The sequence below is a fragment of the Pan troglodytes genome, chromosome 3 (assembly GCF_028858775.2).
Source record: "Pan troglodytes isolate AG18354 chromosome 3, NHGRI_mPanTro3-v2.0_pri, whole genome shotgun sequence".
Classification (NCBI taxonomy): domain Eukaryota; kingdom Metazoa; phylum Chordata; class Mammalia; order Primates; family Hominidae; genus Pan; species Pan troglodytes.
In genome coordinates, this window is record NC_072401.2 from 13,712,296 (window position 1) to 13,736,902 (window position 24,607).

General features: G+C 39.3%; 1 long non-coding RNA gene across 1 annotated transcript in view; it reads right to left on the reverse strand.

Annotated features, from left to right (window-relative positions):
- LOC104005986 (uncharacterized) overlaps positions 1 to 24,607 on the reverse strand; it is a 64,024-nt gene that overhangs the window by 37,842 nt on the left and 1,575 nt on the right. The window contains exons 2-3 of the long non-coding RNA XR_008547441.2: positions 4,919 to 4,970; positions 882 to 1,049 (exon numbers count right to left, since the gene is read on the reverse strand). This is a non-coding gene — a long non-coding RNA (uncharacterized LOC104005986). The remainder of the gene's footprint in view (positions 1 to 881; positions 1,050 to 4,918; positions 4,971 to 24,607) is intronic.

Here is a 24,607-nt window from a genome sequence, read left to right on the forward strand (position 1 = left end):
AGCCATCTTTTAATCTTGATTTTGGCCTTGTCTGTGAAGCCTTTCCATCTTTAGTGTGCCTGAAACACCCCACTGGGACTTCCAGCCACTGCAACTCTCTCACTTCATTGTACTCATTTTTGTTGCAGATGCAAATCAAAAGACATGAATCCATGTATGCAATAAATGTGCCTTTCTCTTGTAGAATTCTATGTAGTTTTTATTCAAAGCCCCTATTCACACCATGAGGCTCATATCAGTCAATATAGGATTCCTTACCTCTCTGTGCCTGGTATCTTAAGCACAACTTGAGTTTCACATTGAACCAAGGCTATACAGACTACGTAAGGCTGGGAGGGTAGCAGGATAGGTGGCCTTTGACTGCCACCTAACCACACCTCCTCAGCTGGCATGTTCAGCAACCAGGTTCATTCTCAGTAGTTTTTCCTGCAGGACCCCCCTTAGCCATCAGTAGTTCCTCCTAAGAGTGACTTTCGTGTAAGTCTGTGCTATCCTGAGCACATAGAATCAGTTTACAATTCCTCAGCCACACTGGCTCTAGGTCTCTTCAGAGTTATCTGAGACCCATCTTCCGGGGAACCCCTTGTAGCTGGTTTTACTTGACTCATGAACCGTTTTCTGGAAACAGTCTCCAAGCACAAGTATATCCATGCACACAGCCCTCAACACCCCTTGCTTCTTCTCCTTAGAATGTAGTCAGCCAAGCCCTGCTTTCCTGGCCCAGAAAGGTGAGTGCTCCAAGACTGGTCACATGGATAATCACTTAAAACTAATTCCTCAATTGTGTCAGAGAGATAGCCCCCAAACATCTGGTTCAGATAATCCTCCCCTCACCCCAGCCTGAAACGTTCCACCGAATGTTGCAAAGAAAAAAATACAACCTGTGCAGCATTGCAACTGGTTGGTGACCCAACTCTGCAGGCTGACACCTGGGAACAAATCCACACCGGGAAGGAAGATCTGATTTCAGTGTGTTCATTTCCATGATTCAGGAATAAACTCTTCTCTCACCTCCTGTATCCCCATAACCTTGAGAGAAGAATGTCACCCTGAAAACAGACATAAACCTTAAGGGATGCTGCCACCAGGGAGGCTGCCCCAGGGCTTTGTAATATGAGCACTTAACATCTTTCAAGTGATCTCTCCAAGGCACCTGGCTCCATTTATTTATTCTTGTGTTTCAAACCTTTATTGGGACTCCCAGTGCATGCCAGGCTAGACCCAGAGTGACAAAGAGTAAGCATTTCAGAGAAAATCTAAAAGAGCACTTACTACAACCTCCTGTTGTTACAGATTCATCCTGAGGGGGGAGGTTACGCACCCACAGCCATAAATTACTTAAGTAGCATAGCTAGGACTAGAAGAACCTAGTGTTGCTGACCATTCACATCCATGGGGAAACTAAGGCCTGAGGTTTGCAAGTACAGCTGACTGAGAGGTCAGCTTAGATGTACAGACTTTCTCTCTATCCTCTTCAAAAGCACCATTAGCTTCCAGGACAAAGCAAAAAAAAATGTCAATTTTATTTTGTTCTGGGTGTTTTTGTAAGAAGGGCTTCTGAAAGCCATAAAAACTCCCTTAGTGCCAGAAAAGAGATCTTTGTTATTAATCTGTTTGCTAGTCAACTGATCTTAAGATTTTCCAGAAGCTCCAGGGTATCTACTATGTTGAGATTTATCCAAGACTTATTGGCAGTTGTCACTTGACTTCTTTCATCAAGAAGGCTTCTGCCCATGAAGAGTTGCTTAGAAAGAACCTCAACATTAGGGGTGTTGTGCCCCTTGCATTCATTTTAATTCTCTGGGTTTACTCCAAACTCTATTACAGTTAATCATACACATGTCTATTTCCTCTTGTGGATAGAGAGTGCTGTCCCTTCATCATTGTCCTGCTTCACTCCCACACCCCTCTTTTCACATACCACTGCAACTACTTTCTATCTGATCTCTTGGTTTCCAACCACCACCAGTTATCAAAATGATCTTTGTAAAATGCAAAGCAACTCAAGTCTTCACCCCACTCCATCCCTACTTAAGTGCTCCTCATGATTTCCTACGGCCAGAATTAATTCTGAAGAATTTAATTGGGAAGACCCTCCATTATCTTGCACCAAGCAGATCTAACCAGCTTTATCTTCTAATAATTCCTACCTCCTCCTCCTAACCCTGTGGATCAGTAAGACTAAACACCACACCATTCTCCAAAACCACCACCCTTTTTTGTATTATCATACCATGCCACATGGCCAGAAAGTCTTCCTTCCACACCATCACATAAAAATCTCCAAATCAACCTTCACTCAGTTTGACTGTCATCATGTTAGTTAACTATTTCTCACTGCCCTTGGAAAGTGACTTACTTCCTCTATTCCTGTGATACTGTACCCATTTATCCACCATATTGCACATTGTTGGCTAAAGCAAACTGAGGGTTCTCAAAGAGTAGGAACTAGGTGTTGTTCATTAGTCATTACTTAGGTTCTTGATAAAATTCTTTTAATAAGTCAATGGCAAGACTTGCACCATTAATCTTTCTATTCCTAATTCTTAACATAGTACCATGGCATACAGTAAACACTCAAATTACATCTAAAACACAAAAGAAAGAGAGAGGAAGGAAGGAAGACAGAAAAGAAAATGGGAAGGGAGGGGAGGGGAGGGGAGGGAAGGGAAGGGAATTGAAGGGAAGGGAAGGGAAGGGAAGGGAAGGGAAGGGAAGGGAAGGGAAGGGAAGGGAAAAGAAAGGAAAGGAAAGGAGAGAAGCCTGTTACCCAAGCTCACCTCTGAGTTCTTCCCTTCATTTCCACTCTCTGCCTGGGTCAGTAACACTACTTGTTCTTTGTGCAATTCCTTAACTTTGGGGTTCTCTGGATGAAGATGCTGAAGGCATATTTGTAGTACATGGCAAAAAATTTTCCTATATTCTCCCATTAAGAGCATCAGTAAATTAGATTAGTGGTTTTGACATTTTTCTGCCTGCTTGTTGACCTAATCCTCTAAATAGAGCCTCTATATTCCTTTCTCATGGCCCATCTCAGTGTTTATAAGGTGGTAGAAGTTGTGGGACTTACCTGTCGCTGGGCCAAGGTCAGAAAGAGCAAAGCACAGCTTTATTAGACCTTGGAAAAGTTCCCAATAGGAGGCTCCTTCTCACATACATAGGTTGTAACTGGTAAAATATCCTGTAGCAGCTTCTAACTCCACTGAAAAGGCAGACCACGGCCAGTAACCCTCACCTAATATATCAATGTAAATCTTATTTCTATCACCTTTTATTCCTTACTCCTTTCTGTGCCCAAGCTGTATGAGGTCACTAGGAAATTGTTTGAGTTTCCTTCCCCCAGGATGGAAGAACTCACTTCACATTGCTTTTTTTTTTTTTTTTTTTTTTTTTTTTTTGCTACTTAGATTCACTACCAGGTGGGGATTAAAAGTTTTATGTCAATGTTATGGCAGTATCGGAGGCTTCTAGAACCTGAGGTACCTTAAGAAGTTATTTGTCTGGGTTTCTCATTACAGTGGAGGACACAGAGGGTGTACAAGAGAATAAGTCCTCTGTTGTCATTAAGCAGAAGTAAACTGGCTAAAGAAGTACTCTGAAAACTGCTCCCCACATGGTTTTCCTCACTCTGGCACCAGAATCTTAACTGAAATAGACAGTTCTGTTCAAGCAGCTCAGGTGTCTCTAAAGAGCAATGCCTGGAGGGGTCTTAAACTCAGGATTTTATAATAACAGTTAATTTTAAAAGATTGACTTCCATGCTTTACGTTGAAAACTAGCTACAATTCTCTCCATTGACAATCTAAGCTTGTATCCATTAAAAAAACAATCAATTTTAGTTCTTCCTTGCTAAGAAATGTTAGAAAGTTTCTAGCTGGACAGAGTAAAAAAGACTCCCAGCTCTGGTCCACTCTGGATTTTTTGTCTTCCTCCAGGCTATGTTAATCCTCTTAGGGCCTCACATTGTTCTCTTCTCTCGCGATCTGCCACTTCCTTTCCTGAGTCAAGGTCATATTTTCAGCTTCAGCTTGTGCTTTTCTCTAAGCTTTTTTGCTGTGGTAATAAAAGGCTAGTTTTATATTTGACAACTTTTTGTAAAATGGTCAACTGAGGGAGGTCTAACATACAAATGGATTTGCTCCATTGGCTGGAAGCAGGGTGACTTGATATTTCCTGTATAATGTTAATAAGCATTTGCCTTGTGTGGAGCAAGTCAGAATTTTTCCTATTTAACTATTTCATGCCTCTGCTCCCTGGGCTACATTAGCAGGGAGGAATGAGTCCTTGGGGAGCGGTTAGTACAATAGGTCTTCATTTCTAATATAGCTTGACCAGTTGCAATAAGGCTCCAGAAAAAAATTTGCCTAAATTAAAAGAATGATTTCTCCTGGACAGAGATCTAAATCCCAGTCTAATGAGGCTGAGTTCCTTTGAAGAACATTTAATCTGGGTAAGGATATTAACTCCTTACACAAAAGACACTCAGCTAAATAGTTTACAATATTATTTCATTTAATTCTCACAACATCACAATGAGATAGACATTATTATTATTACAAATAAAGATTCTAAGGCTTAAAGAGATTAAGCTGTGCAATACTACACATATGTTAAGTGGCAGAATTAATTCCCTATACACATGTGGTTCTACAGGGAAAACTTAGCATTTAACCATTGTACAAAAATTGTGAGGCACCCATAGGCATGGATAGTGCTGAATCTCTATATTGCAATGGAAAACAAACCTATGCTTTAAATGCAAGTCAGGGTATTTAGAACACACTGGCAGTTTCTGGACTGCCAGTTTAGGTGCCGTCCTCTTAGAACTGGCTAGTAATCTCTTAAATACTTCCAAATTTGATATCTCTGAGCTATTTATCTTCAGTCTTTCAAAGTCTCAACACTTTTGCAAGCTTACCTCTTGATGAGGGTAGAGATGAAAGTAGAATGTGTTAGACACCAGGGTTTATCTGTAAAGGGGAAGGAGAGGTTACGACTTGGGTGATTAAGTGGGGGTAGGGGGTGTATCCTGATGAAAGAAAATCGTGTCAGAAAACTCAGCTGGATGTCTTCAAGATCTGAAGACACAAACATGTGAACCACTTTGCCTTTTACAAATTCCTTTTGCTTAAACCCATCTTGGCTTCCTATTTTCTACTCTCTAATTATTCTCAGTCCCAACTCATTACACTTTTCATACGGGATTCCATACTTCAGACTTATTTTATTCTGATTTTTTCTGGGCAGTGTTCCGTGTATGCCTATTAAATCTAGTTGAATTTTAGCATTGATGAAGTAGTTTAGTCCCATACTGATCTTCTTCCCAATTGTCCTATTCAAATTGAGGCATTGAAGTCTCCAACTATTATTATTGATTTGCCTGTATCTTCCTTCAATTTTGTCAGTTTTTGTTTCATGTGTTGTGGGACACTGTTTTCAGGTTGATTTTAGTTATATGTTTATAAGCATTATATCTTATGGTAAATTAACATTTTTATTAATATATAATGCCATTATTTGTATTTTGTAACAGGTTTTTACTTAAAGCCTTTTTGTCTGTTATTAATGTAGTCACTCAGCACTCTTGGTTACTGTTTGGATGGTATAAATTTTTAAATTATTTTACTTTCAACCTATATGCTTCTTTGAATTTAAACGTGTCTTTTGTAGACACCATATATTTAGATAATTTTTATCCATTCTGAGGATCCCTGCCTTTTAAATGAAGTATTTAATACATTTACATTTAATGTATTTACTGATAAGGTGTGATTTATGTATGCCATTTTGCTATTTGTTTTCCATTTCCTATGTCTTTTTTGTTTCTCTATCCTTAAATCATTGCATTCTTTTGTGTTAAGTAGGTATTTTTTTAGTCTGCTATTTTAATCCCCTTGTTTCTTTCACTTTTTTTTTTTTTAAGTCCTGTATTAGTGTTGCTCTGGTCATTACAGTATTGTATTTTAACTTATAACAGTCTAGCTCAGATTAATATCAACCTAATTTCAATAGTATATAAAACTTTGTTCCCTCATCCCTCCTTTGTGCAGTTATTGTCACACAAATTGCCTTTATGTGTTGTACCACCATCAACATAGATTTATAATTATTGCTTTATACAATTGTCTTATAAATTATACAGAAGAAAAAATTTGCAAACAAAAAAATACATTTATACTGTCTTTTATATTTACCTATTTAGTTACCTTTACTGATGTTATTTCTTTATGCAGATTTGAGTTACTCTCTAGTGTCATTTATTTTGGCCTACAGCATTCCTTTAGTATTTGTTGTACAACAGGTCTGCTAGTGACACATTTTTTCAGTTTCTGTTTATCTTGTAATGTCTTAATTTCACCTTCAATTTTGGAGGATAGTTGTACTGGACACAGAATTCTTGGCTCACAGTATTATCTCTCATCACTTTGAATAAACATTCAATTAACTTCCAGAATCAGTTTCTGATGAGAATTTAGCCATTAATCCTACTGAGGGCCCCTTGTACGTGGCCATTCACTTTTCTCTTGCTGCTTTTAAGAGTCTTTGTCTTTGATTGTGATGTGCCTAAGCGTGAATCTCTTCAAGTTTACACTACTTGGAGTTCATTGAGCTTCTTGGGTGTCTACATTAATATATTTTTATCATATTTGGAAACTTTTCAACCATTATTTCTTCAAATATCCAATCCACCCATTCTCCTTTCCCTTTTTCTCTCTCCTCCCCTTTCCTCTCCTCTACTCCCCTTTTTCTGCTGACACTTCTCATCCTTTTTCCTTTCTTTCTTTTTCTTTCTTCTTTTCCTCCTTCTCCTCCTCCTGTTTCTTCTTTTTCTTCTTTTTTCTTCTTCTTCTTTCTTCTTCTTCTCCCTCTTTCTCCATCTTCTTTCTCCTTCTACTTCTCATTCTTCTTCTTCTTCTCCTCCTCCCTCTCCTCCTCCTTCTCCTCCCTCTCCTCCTTCTCCTCCTTCTTCTTCTTCCTCTCTCTCTCCCCCTCTCTCCCCATCCTCCTCTTTGAAGACTCCTATTATGTGTATATTGGTATGCTTGATGGTATGCCACAGGTCTATCCAGCTCCTTTCATTTTTTGTTGCTGTGTTCCCTTTCTGTTTCTCAGACCAGATAATTTCAATTACTTGCATTCAACTTGGTATATTCTTTCTCCCACCTGTTCAAGTGCCCCCATGGTGACTTTTTATTTCAGTTATTGCACTTTTCAACTCCATGTTTTTGGTTTGGCTGCTTTTTATCATTTTTATCTTTACTGATATTTTCAATTTGTTGAAAACTCATTCTTCAGCTCTCCTTTATTTCTTTAGACATGTTTTCCTTTAGCTCTTTGAATATACTTTAAATAGCTGATTTAAAGTCTTCATCTAGCAAGTCCAACATTTGAGCTTCCTCAAAGACAGTTTCTAGTGACTGCTTTTTCCTGTGTAAGAGTCATACTTTCTCGTTTCTGTGCATATCTCATAATTTCTGTCAAAACTGAACATTTTAGGTAATATGGCAATTCTGGATTCTACCCCCTGCCCCCCAACCAGGGTTTGTTGCTTTTACTGTTTGTTGTTATTGCTGTTGTTTATTTAGTAATTTTTTGAACTAGTGCTGTAAAATCTGCATTCTTTTACATGTATCAACACAGAAGTCTCTGCTTTGTTAACATAGTTGTCAATTGGACAGAGATGTCCTTAAGTGCCTGGAATCAATAAGCCCCCAAGTCTTTGACAAATGGCTCTACGTGCATATTGAACATGCCTTCAACATTTAGCTAGACAGTTAACTACTCTGCTTTAATTTTCAGTTTCCCCTAAGTGAAGCCTCAAAGTGAGACACTGGTGAGAGCTTAGAGCCTTCTCAAGCATTCCCTGAACGTTCATACATACCACAGCATGCACATGGCCTTCTAGATTCTCAGGAATGTGTCAAAGTTCTTCAGAGCCCTTTATGGACATCAATTTCAAGCATTTCCTGTTAAGCTATTATTTGCCCCAACTATTATTCACTACCACAGGCAGCCATAATCTAAACAAATGCTCTTAATTGTTTTCAATAAATGACCCCAAGAAAAAAGCTATTCATACTAGATGATCTCTGAATCAGTTAAATAAGACTACTTTGAGAATGGGGTCTTCCAGGGAACCACCAGGCAGGTAAAAAAAAAATAACAAATTCTCCAGAAATAGGATTTTGAAAGAGTTCCAACCCTCTTTTGCCCCCTCTAGTGGCAACCAAGTCTCGAGTTTTTACTGTGGTCATAGTCTGTTGGTTTTCAAGGTTACCATGGAGCTGGAAATGAAGGGATGAGAATAGGAAAAATTAATACTGCACTGTTCATATCAGGTTTTTATACCAAAATTCAGCTGCTTTTCTTAAATGTTCCCTGAATTTTCCCCAAATCTTTTATTAATGTCTACAGTTTTTTAAAAAAGTTAATTCTGAAAATTGTTGCCCTTGTTCTTATTGCTTTTATGGAGGAGAGGACTTTCAGAGGCCTTTATTCTACCACTTTCACTGACACCCAAACCAGACTTATTTTATGTCAGTGTTTCTTTGCTCTGTCTGACCCACTTAACCTTCTGGCTGCTCTTTATACTCTTTTTTATTCCAATTTCTTCATTGCCCACTTTCGATCAAGACTTGTTTTTCCTATCTCAAATTTTTCAAATATTTTTTGCTTCTACTGCTGTTGGCCTTAAGTAGGGGTTTTATCATCTGTTACCCAGATAACTTCAACAGTGTCCAAACAGGTCCCTTTGCAGCATGTCTTATTCTGTTCTAATCCATTCACCAACCCAGACACATTGATCATTTTGAAACATAAAACTGACTTCATCTTTTCTTATGTAAGTCCTTCCATAGATTCACATTATCTCCAGAATAAAGCCCAATCCTGGTCATGGCAGAGTATACAAGGCCTGCTTGATTTGGCCCTAAATCTCCTCTCCGCCCTTGCAAATCTTAGCCCAGCCATACAAATACGTGCAATTCCATATCAATTCTGCATAGTCTCATTAGTATTCTTGTCCCTTCTTCTCTTAGTGAATCAATCAATTAATTAATTTGGTACATATTTTCTAAGCATTTACTATGTGTCAGGCCCTATGCAAGGCACAAGATAAAAGAAAGTGAATAAGACCAACAAGGTTCTTCTTCCTGTGGATTTTATATACAGAGATGGAGACAAGTAAATAGATAAACAAACTGAATAATTACAGAATGCTGTAACTGCAATGCAGAGTAAATGGAATGATAGAAACAGGAGAAACTTGTTTATTAATCAGTGGGAAAAGAAAATTTCTCTCTAAAGAAGAAACATCTGAACTGAGACCTAAAGGATGAAAAGGAACCAATAAAGCAAAGACTCCCATGACAAAAGCCTGAGACCAAAATTAAAATCAAAGTGGGACAAAGGCAGAGACTAAACGAAAGGCAGATAAAAATAAAAGTAGAGAAAAGTTGTCCCAGAAACCCCCACACATTCCAATGAACACATACACACACACACATGCACACACACGCACACGCACACACACACATGCACACACTCCCACACATGCCACACTTAACTTAGATTCCTCAAGTGAGTAACTGCTGGATGCACCAGCTGACAGATGGGAAATCCTTGCACAGAGCTATGACAAGGGGAAGTCTGTGGGGAAAGGTGCTGTTATTTAGCTAGCCCACCCCTGCTGAGTGAGTCCAAAGTTTCCCTTGGATTCATTCCCACCTGAACTTCCACCCTCATGAGCTAAAAAGGCCTTTTACATGCATGTTTTACACAAAGAAAGAGATGAGGATTAAGTAGCAGCTGCTTAGGTTTGGGTGTAGAGAAGAAACACAGACACATATATGCTTGGTTGTAAAATGATTATATTTTGAAACGAAACTTAAAACCTTCCAGCTATGCTTCTCAGAGTTGTGATCCAGCTAAGGAGTGTTGGGTAAGCAAAGCCCTTTATGGGAGATGGCAAGAGGAGTGAGAACGTGTTCCACAAAGAGAAGTGTTGATGGAGGAGGTGATAGACTCTTGCCACTGACTGAGTATCCAGCCCTTAGAAGCAGATCCTGCTGACGTTGGGGATTTCTTGTAGAAGTAGAACCATGGCCTAATGGTCCTGAGTAAATTCTTCCTGGTTCCAGTACATTCTTCCTCCATTCATTTAACAAATAACTACTGAGTGCCTACAATGTGCCAACCCTTGATCTAGGTCCAAAGATACATCTGTGAACAAGTACAGATCCCTTGTTGAATTACATTCTAGTGAGGGGAAAGACAGATGGCAGGTAAATAAATGGGTAACATAGAGAATGTGTTGGATGTTAATAAGCACTATGGAGAAAAGCTAAAGCAGGATAGCGAATTAAGAAGTGCTGAGGGGTTCTGCTTTTAGGCCATATGGTATAACAGGAACCAGATTTACCCTTCCATTTAAAATAACTAAAAATCTGGGTGGGGGGAAGTATATGAAACAATGGTTTTCAAGTCACTGGTGACAAATGGCAGTGATCCCTGAGTGACAGAAAACAAATTAAGTGAGGTTACTGCTTGGAGAGTCTCTAGACTGGGGTGCAGAGAGAAAGAACACAGACAGAGCTGATTTGAGAATGTGATGCTGAGAGTTTGGAGAGACCAAGGCCACTAAAGTTTTTAGGAAAGAGTATCAGAAAGAACAGAACTGTCCAGAGAGAAAATTCTGAAGATCTTCAAAGGATGTATGTTGAGAATTTAGCAGAGTACTGATCACCACATGCATGTGAGGAAACTATCCAAGGCAGGAGGAAGAATGACCTTGAAGTAAAATGTGCCTGGTGTACTCCAGAAGCCTAATACAGCTGTAGTGATCAAGGAGAGAATAGGAAACACAAAATCAGAGAGGTATTGGGGAGCAACTCAGGTGGGGACTTATAAGCCATTGGAAAAACCTTGGCTTTTGCAAGTGAGACAGGGATGATGGGAGGATATTAAGCACGGGAGTGGCATAATCTGACTTATGTTTTAATTTAAAATAGTCGCTCTGGATACTGAGTGGAAAATAGATTTTCAGGGTAAGGGCAAAAGCAATGGAGCACTGTGGAGGCTACTGTTACAATACAGGCAGGAGGTGATGGTTCCCAGGACCATGATGGAATAGTGGAGGTGTTGAGAATATATCGGATCCTGGACGTATTTTTGAAGAACCAACAGGATTCATTAACAAATTTATTCCAGAAAGCGAGACTGCCTTAATATTAGGAAATATTTCCAATAGACTTGCCTTCCATTTTATTCCTTTCTGTCTACACAATAGAACTCACAAGCTAACTTATGCCTTTCTTCAAAGAACACTATCTATTCTCTTCTATGTTTTCTTTTCATGGGACCAGAGTGTAAAGATCTGACACATGGGCTGGGTGTTGAGTACAATAAAAATAGAAAGAACAGTTGCCTGCTTTAGCAGGCAAAATCAACTTAGGAAAAGTTGGTGTTTACTATGGCCCACCCTTACCCTCCAGGGTTCTTTAAATTATAATATGATCTTCTTTGTAATTATCCCTTGTGCATATTTTCTTCTTAGAAACTTCATTAGGAAGAGTGGAAATAACTTGAGATAAGACTCTGGTATTCCCAGTTCCTCAAACCAATTTCCAGCTAATGTTGCTCCAGATTCATACGTTATCTGTAACAACATGTTGTTTATATATAATTGATCACCTCAATAAATTAATAGAAAAAAACATTTATTTCAACAAATGTTTAAACATTATGTGATAAAATTTTAAATTCATTGTTTATCTTAAATCTTAATTAAAGAGAATAGAATATTCCTTAACAAGATAAATGGTATTGATCTTAAAATTAATTAACAGAATCATCCCCAATTGTGGTACCTCAGATAAATTCCTATTAAAGTCAAGGATAAGACAAGAACAATGAGTACTTCTACTTTTATTTATCATTCTTATGGAACTTTTAAACAATACCATACACTGCGATAAAGAAATAACTCTTACAAATGTTAAAAATAGAGGACAGAGATATATTTATTTGCAAAATATATTATAGCATACCTGTAAAGCACAAAAGTAATTGAATGAAAAAGTGTTGAACTAATAGGATAGTTCAATAATATGACCAATTTTGAAAAACATATTTTTAAATAATTTTTCTATATAACAAAAATAATATATTATAAAATATAATATAAAAATCCCTTTGGCAATAACAAAAAGATTTTAAATTCCTATGAATAGACCTAAAAATAAATGTGCTGGGGTCATATTATGAGCACTTATATGCTGCTTATAAAATTTATCCTATAGTTGATAAAACACAATGTGTAAAGTTAACACTTTGATCATGGAGGAATCAGAGGAAAAGTGACAGTATTAGAGGATGGCAGGCCAGCTGAGGGTCCACTGGTATATTTTAGGCAAGACATGCTAAGGCTCTGAACAGAGTGACAATAGGTAAGGTGAAGAGGAGAAAAATTGACCAACATTTAGTAGCTAGAACTGACAGCAGGTGGTAAGCAATTAAATGAGAAGTGAAGGGAGTAGTTCAGGGCAGTTTCTAGCCTTCTAGAAGTCATTGACTGAGACAGGAAACACAGGGAGAGGAGTAGGACCTAGGGAGGAAGAAAAGATGACTCTTTATTGAGATGTGCTGGATTCTAGGTGCTATGAGATATCAAAATGAAAGTCCAAGTACCTTTGATGTTTGATTCTAGATGTAGAATAGAATTTGTTTTCATTCATTCCATTTATTAAATGATTATTTATTGGGATTTTAGCCAGAAATGTAAACTTAATAGTCATCAGCCTAAAGAGTTTCAAGAATAGAGGTGATTATGGAGGAAGAATGGATACAATGAGAAGAGAAAATGGGGCAAAGGACAGATCTCTAAGACTCACTAACGTTTAACATCAAGCAGAAAAGAAGGAGCCATACAGGAATATAAGAAGGAGTGACCCAAGAGATAAAATGGAAACTCAGGTTAACATAGTGCCACTGAAACTAGAGATGAGAAGGAAGGGGTGATTAATTGTACCTAACTGTAGGGAGTGGTTAAGAAATATGGGATTTTAAAAGAGCTCACTGTATTTCAAAATCAGGAAAATATTGGTGACTTTTATTTAAATACTTGTAAGGATAAATAAGAAAAAAATAAAAGAGATAAAAAGATGAAGAAAGCAAAAGAAAAAAATTGAGGTATGTCTATGAAAATGAAACGAAGTTATAAGACTGAAACCAAGTGCAGTAACAGTCAAGGGAGTTTTTAGTATGAGAATCATTGTCTCATGGTAGTTTTATGGGAATCCTTGTTCAAAGATCAAGGGTGATTCCATTCTATTTACCATGCTTCCAATCAATTAATAAATATTTCTAAACTAAGGTAGCAAATAAATAATTTAGAACTCATAAAGGGAGACATAAGTGATATAGAATTAATTAAAAGAAAGTTCCCTTTATTTTCCATTTAAGATAATGTTATGTAATATCCCATAGTTGCCCACAATGGTTTCTCAGCCCTAGGTTAACATGCCCTGTTTTTATGATTTGAACTGTAAGTAACAGAAAATCCCAATTCTACTTGCTAAAATAAGGAATATTTTTATGATCTTACATATAAAGAAAATCCAAAGGTGGAAGAATTGTAGGGTTGGTTAATCCAAACAATTAAAAATATCATAAAGTTCTAGTGAAGCAAGAAACCTGGTTTTGGGGATGAGTGAGGCTGTGGCTCCCTAGTGCTCCTTATGCCTGCAAGAGTAATTTCATTCACAGTGGGCATTTAAGCAAGCTCACTGGGTTCTAGCACCCAAGCCATGTATTCCAACAGCTTGGCCAAGAATAAAGATGATATTTGACCCCTTTCCACCTGATTCCTGCCTCTGCATCTCAAATTGGTGTAACTCGGTCAGGGAAGAAAAATGCTATTTGTTGAGCCTTTTCAAATTCCACCACCAGCAATGAATATGTGACAAAAAGAAACTCTGACAAAATAACTGAGGCTTTGCTTTCCTGGATCAGTGGCATCCATTGCCCCAGGAGATAATCAAAGTCATGAATGGAATTTCTAAATAAGTTGTTATTAACTCATAATATAGAAAATGGCCTATAAAGCCAAGACTTTCAAATGCAAGACCAAATCTTGAGAGAAAACTTCTATTTTAACTCCAATAGCTTAGGTTTGAATATCAAGAGCCAGGCCTTTAAATAATTCTATTCATAAAGTTAATACTGTCAATTAGTGTTTTTTAAACCACAGGTTGCAATCCATTGGTGAGTTGTAAAATCAATGTAGTAGGTTGCAAATAGATTTTTCAAATGAGGGACAAGAATAGAATAAAACACCAGGGTCTGTTATACATAATGATCATTATGCTTCTTGATTTTTTTTTTTTACTTTAAGTGTGGTGTGTGTGTGTGTGTGTGTGTGTGTGTGTGTGTGTACTGAGCCTTAATGTAAAATATATTACTTACTGTGAGCTGTGTCAAGGACTTGAAAAGCACTGCCACTAAAATTAATTTGGGAAAACTTTGAAGAAAAGCCTGATTGTCCAGGCTCTCAATAGATAAATGAAAGAATGCATCAAACAAGAGGTGACCAAAGTCATGAAATAATTGAAAAAATGGAAGAATAGCAGGAAAGATGCAGCCTCAGGCTAAGCCTGAGATAGACATTTGGGAGAAAGGAGAGTATTCCCAGGAAGAGGAGCAGCAGATATAAAGATTTGAGCTTCTATAACAAAATGTCCTAGATAGGATGGCTTATAAAGAGCAGAAATGTATTGCTTACATTTCAGGAGGCTGGGAAGTCCAAGAACAAGGCACAGTAAGATTCAATGTCTGCAAGGGCCTCCTTTCTGCTTTACAGATGACACCATTTAGCCATGTCCTCACGTGGTAGAAGAGGTGAGGCAGCTCTCTGGAGTACATTTTAAAAGAGCACTTATCCCATTTATGATGGCTCTTTCATCATGACCTAATCATCTTCCAAAGTTCCCACCTTCTAATACCGTAAGCTCAGGAGTTAGGATTCACATATGAATTTGAAGGAACACAAATATTCAGGCTAGAGCAATGGAAAAATATAATGTATACACAGAAGTTAAAGAATAAGTCCATCTAGCTGGAGCCAAGTTGGACTGAATGATGGAGAACTGAGGTGATCAAATTGGAAGTTCATATAGTAAGTAGGCTTTTGATGGCCAATAGGGAATCATGGAATATGTTTGAGCTGGCAGATAACATGGAGATAACAGGATGGCCTGGAGGGAAAAAAAAGCTGGAGGCAAGAATTTTTAGAAGTCTGGCAAATAGCCATGCCCAAGGAAATAGATAAGATTTGCGGCAGGGACCAAATAACAAATATGATGTGTCCTAGGATGAAAGCCTTGAAAGTTCTTGGAAATTGAAATAATTTCTAAGAATAAAAGCCTCCATCTCTTGGGCATTGCAAATAAATCCACTTATTAGTATTGCTAAAATAATTAGCTAGTTCTGTTAATATCATAAATAAGTATTTTATGCCTCTCAATGTGCTTTTGCATCCATTAGTCATTTGATTTTCATAATCACCTTAAGAGGCAGCAAGGTGATATACTAATATCTCCATTTTAAAGACGGAGAAACTGTAGTCTAAAGGGGTTATCCAGCTTCCCAAGGTCACACAGTTAATGACAGGATTAGATTCACCAGATCTTCTCACTCTGAGGCCAGGATTCTCCCACTCGACAATAGGTGACACCTCCCACGTTGTCATTCTCTAATAATGACCCATCAACTTGTTGACTAAAATTATTCCAAAAATTGAATTGGCTCAATATTTCAGGAAGAAAGCCTATTCAAAAGGTCACTGTGGCTTGGTGTAAGTTTATTTAATAAATATTTTTCTTGTTTGGAGGTTTTAATTTTAAGTATGTGGTCTACTCTTTTTGTATGATTATTTGCTCAAAAAAATTTTTAGTCAGCAACACACCTCATAAAAATTTAATATGTTTCAGAGCTCTTTTTACTGTTTAAAAAAGCACAAATCAGGCATTCTTGCATTTTGAATGTGGCGCCCCTGTAATTGGGCCCTCTCTAAGGAAGGCCCTTCCAAACGCTGTAGGGGAATTGCTCTTTTAAAATAGAAACAACACTCAAATGAAGGGTTGTCCGAGATGATTCCTCTGCTCACACTACAGGTCTCAATACCAACCACTCCGATGTGTCCTGGCTTTCCTGGTCACCTGTATATTTTTTTCTTCAACTTGAAAAGACCTGCTGTCAAGTGTGTTTTTGGCTTTCAGGGCAGTAGAGCAAGATGATGACTCAAGTAGGATGGCCCTGGGTTCGAATCCCAGCTCTGGCTCTCACTAGACATGTAACTGTGAGCAGGTTAACTCATGTCCCTGAGTATCACTTTCTCAGCTCTACCACAAAGTGGTTACATTTCATGTCAGAGTTATTACCTGAGTTTAAGATAGCAAACTTGCAACCACTGAACCTGAAGTGGCTCCTCATTGAATATTTATTACCTAAGAGCCAGTGACAAGATTTACCAATAGAACACTCACTAGGTTCATAACGGAGAATTAGTGCTTTCACCTCTCAGACTGCTCCTTTACCAGTCCCAAAGAGTTATGCACATGGGCTCTGACCTGGTCAGATTCTACAACCAAATGCTTTAAGCAATGAGCTGGTAAAGTTTATTTGAAGTTGGAGAGCAACAGTCCTGACTTCTTTATTTCATTCCATCAAAAAATATTTTTTGGGCACTTACTATTGTTCTGGGCATTGAGGATACAGAGATTAAAGAACATGGGCAATGTTCTCACTCTCCTGAAGCTTATGTTCCATTAGGGAATACAGGCAATAGGTATGCAAGCCAGTAGACAAGACGGAATATGAGATAGCGATAGGTACACTGCAGAACATTAAAATAGAGTGGCATGATAAAGTACTGGAGTCTACTTTAGATAGGGTGGTCAAAGAAGGCCGTTCTAAGGAAGTGACATTAAATCTGGAAATCAGGTGATAAGAGGGTTCTGGCCCAGGTAAAAATCAAGGGAAAGAGCAACCCAGGCAGAGGGAACAGCTCATTCAAAGGGCCTAAAATGGAAATCAGCTTGGAGTTCTCATGGGTCAGAAAGAGCACCAGTGTGGGTGCATGAAAGTGTAGCTGGAATCTCAGGGAGAGAAGGGGATAATAGAGGATGCATGTAAGGAAGGAAGAAATCAGCTTATGCAGTACCTTGTAAGGCATAGGAAAGACGTGGGATTTTGTTCTAAGAGGAATTGAGTTATTTATACGATATTAAACGGAGAAGCACAATGACTTGTTTTCTCAACGTTCACTAAGTATGCATTTTGGAAGGCAAGGACAGTACCAGCACATCTCTTGGAGGGTAGTACAGAGGTCCAAATGGGAGAAAATGGTGATTAGACTATGAAGGTCACAGTGGCAATGGAGAGAACTGGATACATTCAGAAATTATTTAGGAAGCTGAGTTGACAAGATCTGGGAGGTAAATGTGATAAAAGAGAAACTAAGGCTAACCCTAGAATGTGGGTTTGACCAAGTGGTTGAATTGTGGTGCTGAAGAGGAAAATAGGGAAGGAATGAATAGAGGAAAGGAGAGAGGAAGAGACTTAAATGTTCTCTGTTGGCTTTATTATGAGACTGAATCTCAGAATAGTTGGGACTAAATTTATATATTCAGGATCGGTCCTCTTTGTATCCCCAGGACAGAGCCTAGGGCAACACATGGCCCAGGTATTTCAGTATGTGTATTCATGTGATGGAGAAAAAAAGAGCATTACTTGAAATTCTGAGTCTGTTGCTTTATCCACAGCCTTTTAATTTCTTGGAACTTCAATTTCCTCTCTTGTAAAATTGGGACAGGAAGACTTACCTTGCCTAGCCCATGGAATACTGTATGAAAATTAGATAAGTATGTAAGCATTGTGAAACTATAAGCCACTTAGCAAACACAGTTTTGTGAAAGGGATTCATATGATTCCATGTCAGAACGTAAGCATCACAAGGATAGGGACTCAGTCTACTTTGCTCATTATCTCCAGCACGTATAATGGAGGTTCTCAATAAATAAATGTTAAGTGAATGAATTAATGAATTATAGTAGATCCTATGAAACACAAGACTGGAGGTTGTGAGCACCAAACAGCCCTATAACATTATGGTATAATTAGTTTGCTACACATCTGCCTTCTCCAGAGCCCAGGAACCAACTTCATTCATCTCAAAGTCTCACTATTAAGTCCAATACACAGTAGCTGTGTGAATAACTAATGAATTGAATTCTCTGCCAACTAGATGAAGAGCCACCAGCAGTTAACTAACAAGTACAGTGCCTCACCAGACAGGTGCATTGGTCAATGCCCTTGGACACCTCCTGCTTCTTGAGATCGGCAGCCTCAAAACAAAAATACCCCATCACTTAAGTCTGACTTGTTCACGAATATGTATCTGTGCTTGGGCATAGTTTGTCCTCAAAAAAATATTCTTTGGCCGGGCACAGTGGCTCATGCCTGTAATCCCAGCACTTTGGGAGGCCGAGACCAGATCACCTGAGGTCTGGATTTTGAGACCAGCATGGCTAACATGGTGAAAACCCGTTTCTACTAAAAATACAAATATATATATATATTTGTTGCACAAATGAGCAAATAAATTCGTGAGTGCATATTAAAAACACACATGGAGAGATTATGAAGCAGGAATTATACATTTTTAAAGATAAACAGTATTCTTAAGGAAAGATTTTTAAGTTTGAAGTAGGCCACATCTAGCTATGCTGCCCAGATTCTCATTGGAGCAGAGGGCCTAAAAATTATCTGCACTTTGAGTGGCATAATGTGTGTGAAAGGGGATTGATATGGTTTGGCTGTGTCTCCACACAAATCTCAACTTGCATTGTAGCTACCATAATTCCCACGTGTTGTAGGAGTGACCTGGTGGGAGATAATTGAATCATGGGTGTGATTTCCCCCATACTGTTCTCATGGTAGTGAAATAAGTCTCACGAGATCAGATGGTTTTATAAGGGGAAACCCTTTTCACTTGGATCTCATTCTCTCTCTTGTCTGCTGCCATGTAAGATGTGCTTTTCACATTCTGCCATGATTGTGAGGCCTCCCCAGTCATGTGGAACTGTGAGTTCATTAAATCTCTTTTTCTTTATAAATTACCCAGTCTCAGGTATGTCTTTATCAGCAGCATGAGAACAGACTAATGCAGGGATGAAAAATGCAAAGCATCAAATACAGGTGTAACCTAGAGGTTGAAGTCAGGTCATACTCTCTCTAACCACTATCCCCAGTCCCTCCTAACTTGGCACTTCAGGAATTCACCCTCCAAAACTGAAGTTCTTTAACTCAGCACATAGCATGATGAGGAAATAATGGGCCATGCTCCAGGGCCCCAAGATAGTCTACTTGGCTGGAGCTCAATGCATTTCTAAACATTTTCTCATCTTAATATGGGGAACTTTCTCTTAAGAGTCATAATAGTCCTAAAATTATATTGGAAAATCCCTTACCCCTTAGAAATACATATTGGAATATTTAGGAATGAAATCTCACAACAACTATACTTCAAAATAATTTAGCAGGGGAAAAAAATGAATGTAGAAAATTGAGCATTACTGCTAATCTAGATGAGGAAAACATAGGTGCTTATTATGCTATTTCGAGTTTTCCATATGTTTGAAAATTGTCATGCTAAAATTGAAAATATCATAAAATGGCATACTGATCTGGGAAGATTATTGAGAGGATTAAATGAGATACTTATCACAGGCTCATAGTAGGCGTTCATTAATATTATTATTTTTAAAATTTTAATTAATATTTATTTCTGGTAATTATGTATTATTTTATATTAATATTAATGCCACAACTCATGAGCTTACACATGGGCACACACTCAGCACCTTCTCCTTTCAAAATGTACAGAAACTCTTCCTTTTGGACAACATGATAAATCATGTAACTTAATCCTGTTTCAAAAGATTGTATGTAGATCCCCTTGGGCACAAGGCCTGATGGCATCGATGATACTAGTTCATACATGTAGTCTATTATTCATTTCTTTCTGGAAAGATGGATAAGGCAGAGATGACAGTTGTACCTTTGAGGTTAAGGAGATGTGGGTGCATCCCTTACTTCCACACATACTCATAGCATGAGCTTCAAAAACATACTGGTTTCATGGAGCATTAGTGTTTTCAGCAACACAACAGGATAATTATGCTATCCAAGGAACTGCCCTGGAGGTTATGTAAGAGCTCATGCACAAACAGGCTAATATGTTCCACACATAGTAGGTGTGAATGATGTTAACTGCCTCTCATTCCCCCTTAGAGACTCAAAGAATGAGCAAAGACCTTTTGGGGGTAGCTTCTTAGAAAGTTTGGCACCGAGTAATTACTGTATCCATCAATCCTTGGTTAGCTTCAACGATTTGCGCCTTAATCCTTTAAGGAGAAAATGGGAAATGACAAGAAAAGTTTATTGAAACAAGCCACTTTTAGACATGTCCTGGAAGCAAAAGTAATTCAAAAGAAAACCAATATTTAGCATGATGGGCAGGACAAGTCTTGGGGTCCTCATTTTATGGTCAAAGAAACTGAGTCATCAACTGGCCAGAAAGTGGGAAAGTAAGGCTGAACCCTAGGCAGTGGGAGTAGATCCAAAAGCACTCTGCGTTTTCCAGACACAGGAAGAACAGGCAGGACAAAAGAAGAGTGTATCTTTTTCTCATTCCTTCAGCATAGAAGTGGCAAAGCCACATCAAGGAAAAGCATTCCAACCATGCAGTTGCAAACAGGGATGACATTGTGAATGCATGGAGCAGCTGATTAATTGGGACAGGAGATCAAATATCAACAGTCCTTTGAAGATTTGGAGCAGAGCAGTGAGGCCTCCCTGGGATTTGGAAGCTCTGAAGCAGGCTGGCAATAAATAAGACCCAGGCCTCAGGACTGGAGCTCCCAGAGATGCCCCTTCTCTAAGAGGGAAAGTTGATTTTTTTATTGCTGGCCTATGGGGTAGAAGATTCCCACATATAGCCCCAGGAGATGGAGGTGGGGAGAATGTATTTCTGGGAGGCTCAAGTCACATTCCAGCTCTGCTTTCTGCAGAGGAAAGATGTTTCTGACAGGTGTGTGTTCCTGCTGCCCCACTGTGTGTGCTGAGCCCAGCGAGGCTCCCAGGCACCACAGGTGAGCCTTCTACTAGACTATCAGAAAGAGTCAACAATGAGCCAAAGACATATCCTTAGCTGCAAAACCTAGAGGTGAGTGCAGAGAAGCAAGCACAGAACTTCCAGCCCCCATGTCAGACCCTCAGAGAGGCACCCACACATTTCTTTATTCACCCATCCTTGCAGCAAATACCCACTGAGCATTACTGCCTGACAGATACCAGGCTAGGTGCCGAGGGATTTGAACACTGCAGCTGATCCTCACTCAGTCATTCGTTCATTCCCTCATTCATTCATTCTGCAGGCATTACTGAGCACTGCTCCACACTACATTCTGAAGTTGCAACAATCAGCAAGACAGATCTTATTCCTGACCTCATAGCTTGACAGTCTAATGACTCTCTGGGGCATGCTGGAGGTCAATGGACCTCAACTTAAAGCCCTTGAACAAGTAGCTTGGCCTCTTACAACCTGTGTTTCTTAACCTATAAAATGGGCATTATCCTACCTCCTTACTTATAAAATAGGCATTATCCTACCACAAGGATTCTGTGAGGTTCAGAAATAAAAGACATGAATGCATGGGATAAGCCCCAATCCAAGACTCACAGGTTGGTGATGACTGTTCTTGGGGCATGGGGAAAGGCTTGTAAATTCCCCCTGAGCTATTTACTTACAGACAAAGAAGGCACCAAAAAGCTGTATCAAGTTACATACTCATAAATGCCGGATGGGGAATTTCATAAAGAGACCACTGTGCATGCAGTGACTGATTGAGTGTAGAAGACGGTTGGGGCCAGGCAGAAATAATTTCCAATTACATTTGAACAGCATTTGGGGGTTTACAAAGATGTTTTTGTAAACTGTAGAGCACCTCAACAAGAGTTGGCCTTGCTCAGCTGTGATTCTCTCAGGGGCAGAAGCTGCTTACCTGGTTTGCCCACTCTGGACACAACAAACAACTCCAGCAGTCAGTGAAGATCTTTCTACCTGATAGGAGTTGCTAAGAGTAAATAAATCCAGGCCAGGCGCGGTGGCTCACGCTTGTAATCCCAGCACTTTGGGAGGCCGAGGCAGGTGGATCACGAGGTCAGGAGATCGAGACCAGCCTGGCTAACATGGTGAAACCCCGTCTCTACTGAAAATACAAAAAAATTAGCCGGGCGTGGTGACGGGTGCCTGTAGTCCCAGCTACTTGGGAGGCTGAGGCAGGAGAATGATGTGAATCCAGGAGGCAGAGTTGCAGTGAGCCGAGATGACGCCACTGCACTCTAGCCTGGCTGACAGAGCGAGACTCCGTCTCAAAAAAAAAAAAGAGTAAATAAATCCATGGAAAACAGAACTCTATACAGGTCTCTACACATGTGATATAAAACAATGTCTACACTACAAAAATGCATGAGTTCTTGGACTTTTTCATGCCACCATGCTGTTAAAAACAAAACACATGCCCATGAGTAATAATCCTTTGCATGTAGTAATTTTCAGCTAGTTGAGATAAGGGAAAAGAAGGTAGGGAGAGGGATGACACAGGGGGGAAATTCACTAGAATCTCTCAGGATTGGGGAAGCAGAAGTCACTTGATAAAGTCTTCCTGGAAGTTACAACACTTACCCCCCACCACTACAGCAATTTGGGAATCATTGCAGGACAGAGGAGGTTTGACATTAGCCCTGCCTCTCTGATCAGAGCCTGTTCAGTGCCTGCACCTTTTTGCTGCCCTAATACTACAGTCTCAAGTCCTCTCAATGTCCCATGATAATCTGTTTTTAACCCAGTCTGCATAGGAACAGACATTTGATGTAGAAACAGACCCTGGGACTCAAGTGCCTAATTGATGAGAATTTTATCTCTTTGTCTGAAATTGCATAGTTTTTTTGTTTGTTTGTTTGTTTTGGGTTTTTTAAGATGTGTTTTTATGGTACTTACTGTTGCTTTCCTAATATAATAGCTATAGCATAGCTCCTTACAAGGATAAAACTCAGGGACACCCTCCATCCTCCAGTAGACACTCTGCAAAGATGCCTGCTGTGGTTATCTGTAACTTGAGGGCGACGTCTCACTATTCATCTCTGTGGTGCAGTAGTAGGAGGCATAATATGGATTGCCTGGTTTTCAGCACTAGCAGAAAATTCCACCCAACTGTACGTACATCAACAATTCTGTATTATTTCCAGTACCGAAAAAAAGAGAGATAAAGACATGTTTGTTCCCTGCCTGAGGCAGGCTGTGGCTTTCTTGTTGACCTTTTGCCCACTCATGTGTGAATCATTTTTACCCCACTCATGTACCCATCCATAGCTGATACCACAACAGAATCTCAAGAAAACACTGTCATGACCAAGAGAGATAGAGCCATACCAGTTAAAAAGAAACAAAATTGAACTAATCCTTCCATGTCATCTAGTTCCAAGCATACTAAGCGCCTGTAGTCAATACTTAGCTTCTGTCAGAAAGCCTCCCTGACCCTCAGTGTCTTCATCTTTATATAACCCAGATGCTCACTGTCTCTTCATCCATACATGCTGTTTCTGCTTTGACTTTGGCAAAAACTTGATGAAGACATCGACTTCTGTGCCAGACTCCACAAGAAATTCAGTCACAGCTGGAAGTTCATGGCTTTGCAAAGATCTTATCCAAAGACTGGTAGAGCCCTGGGAAGGAGGTCAGATCATGCAAACATTCCACTAAAGAACCCGTACTCTCCAAGGGTTACTTTAAGGGTTATCTCTCTCAGCTTTTCCCCTCCTCCATGCAGCCTCAGTGGCCTCTCTCCACACCTAGGCACCTGCCTCCCACAACACTTTTCACCTGGAGAAGACAGTAACCTGTTCCATTTGTCCTCAGAGCATGTCTTCCTCAGCCAACCTTCCCAGGACTTACTTCAATGTTTCCAAACAAAGACAGTCCATCCTAGAAGGGGGAGTTGTGGATACAAGTCTTTCCTCTACCACAAGAAGAATGGAAAGAGTAATAACATATTCCTCCCCATCCTAGGTTGTAACGGAGGACTATATGAGGGGGGGTATAAACAGATAAACAGTACTTGTAAAATGTAAAGTAGCAATCAAATATAAAATATTATAGGCTGGATGCAGTGGCTCACGCCTGTAATCCCAGCACTTTGGGAGGCCGAGGCGGGTGGATCCCGAGGTCAGGAAATCAAGACCATCCTGGCTAACATGGTGAAACCCTGTCTCTACTAAAAATACAAAAATTAGCAGGGCGTGGTGGTGGATGCCTGTAGTCCCACCTACTCGGGAGGCTGAGGCAGGAGAATGGTGTGAACCCAGGAGGCTGAGCTTGCAGTGAGTTGAGATTGTGCCACTGCACTCCAGCCTGGGCGACAGAGCGAGAATCCGTCTCAAAAATAAATAAATAAATAAATAAATAAAATAAAATATTATGATGGTGGTA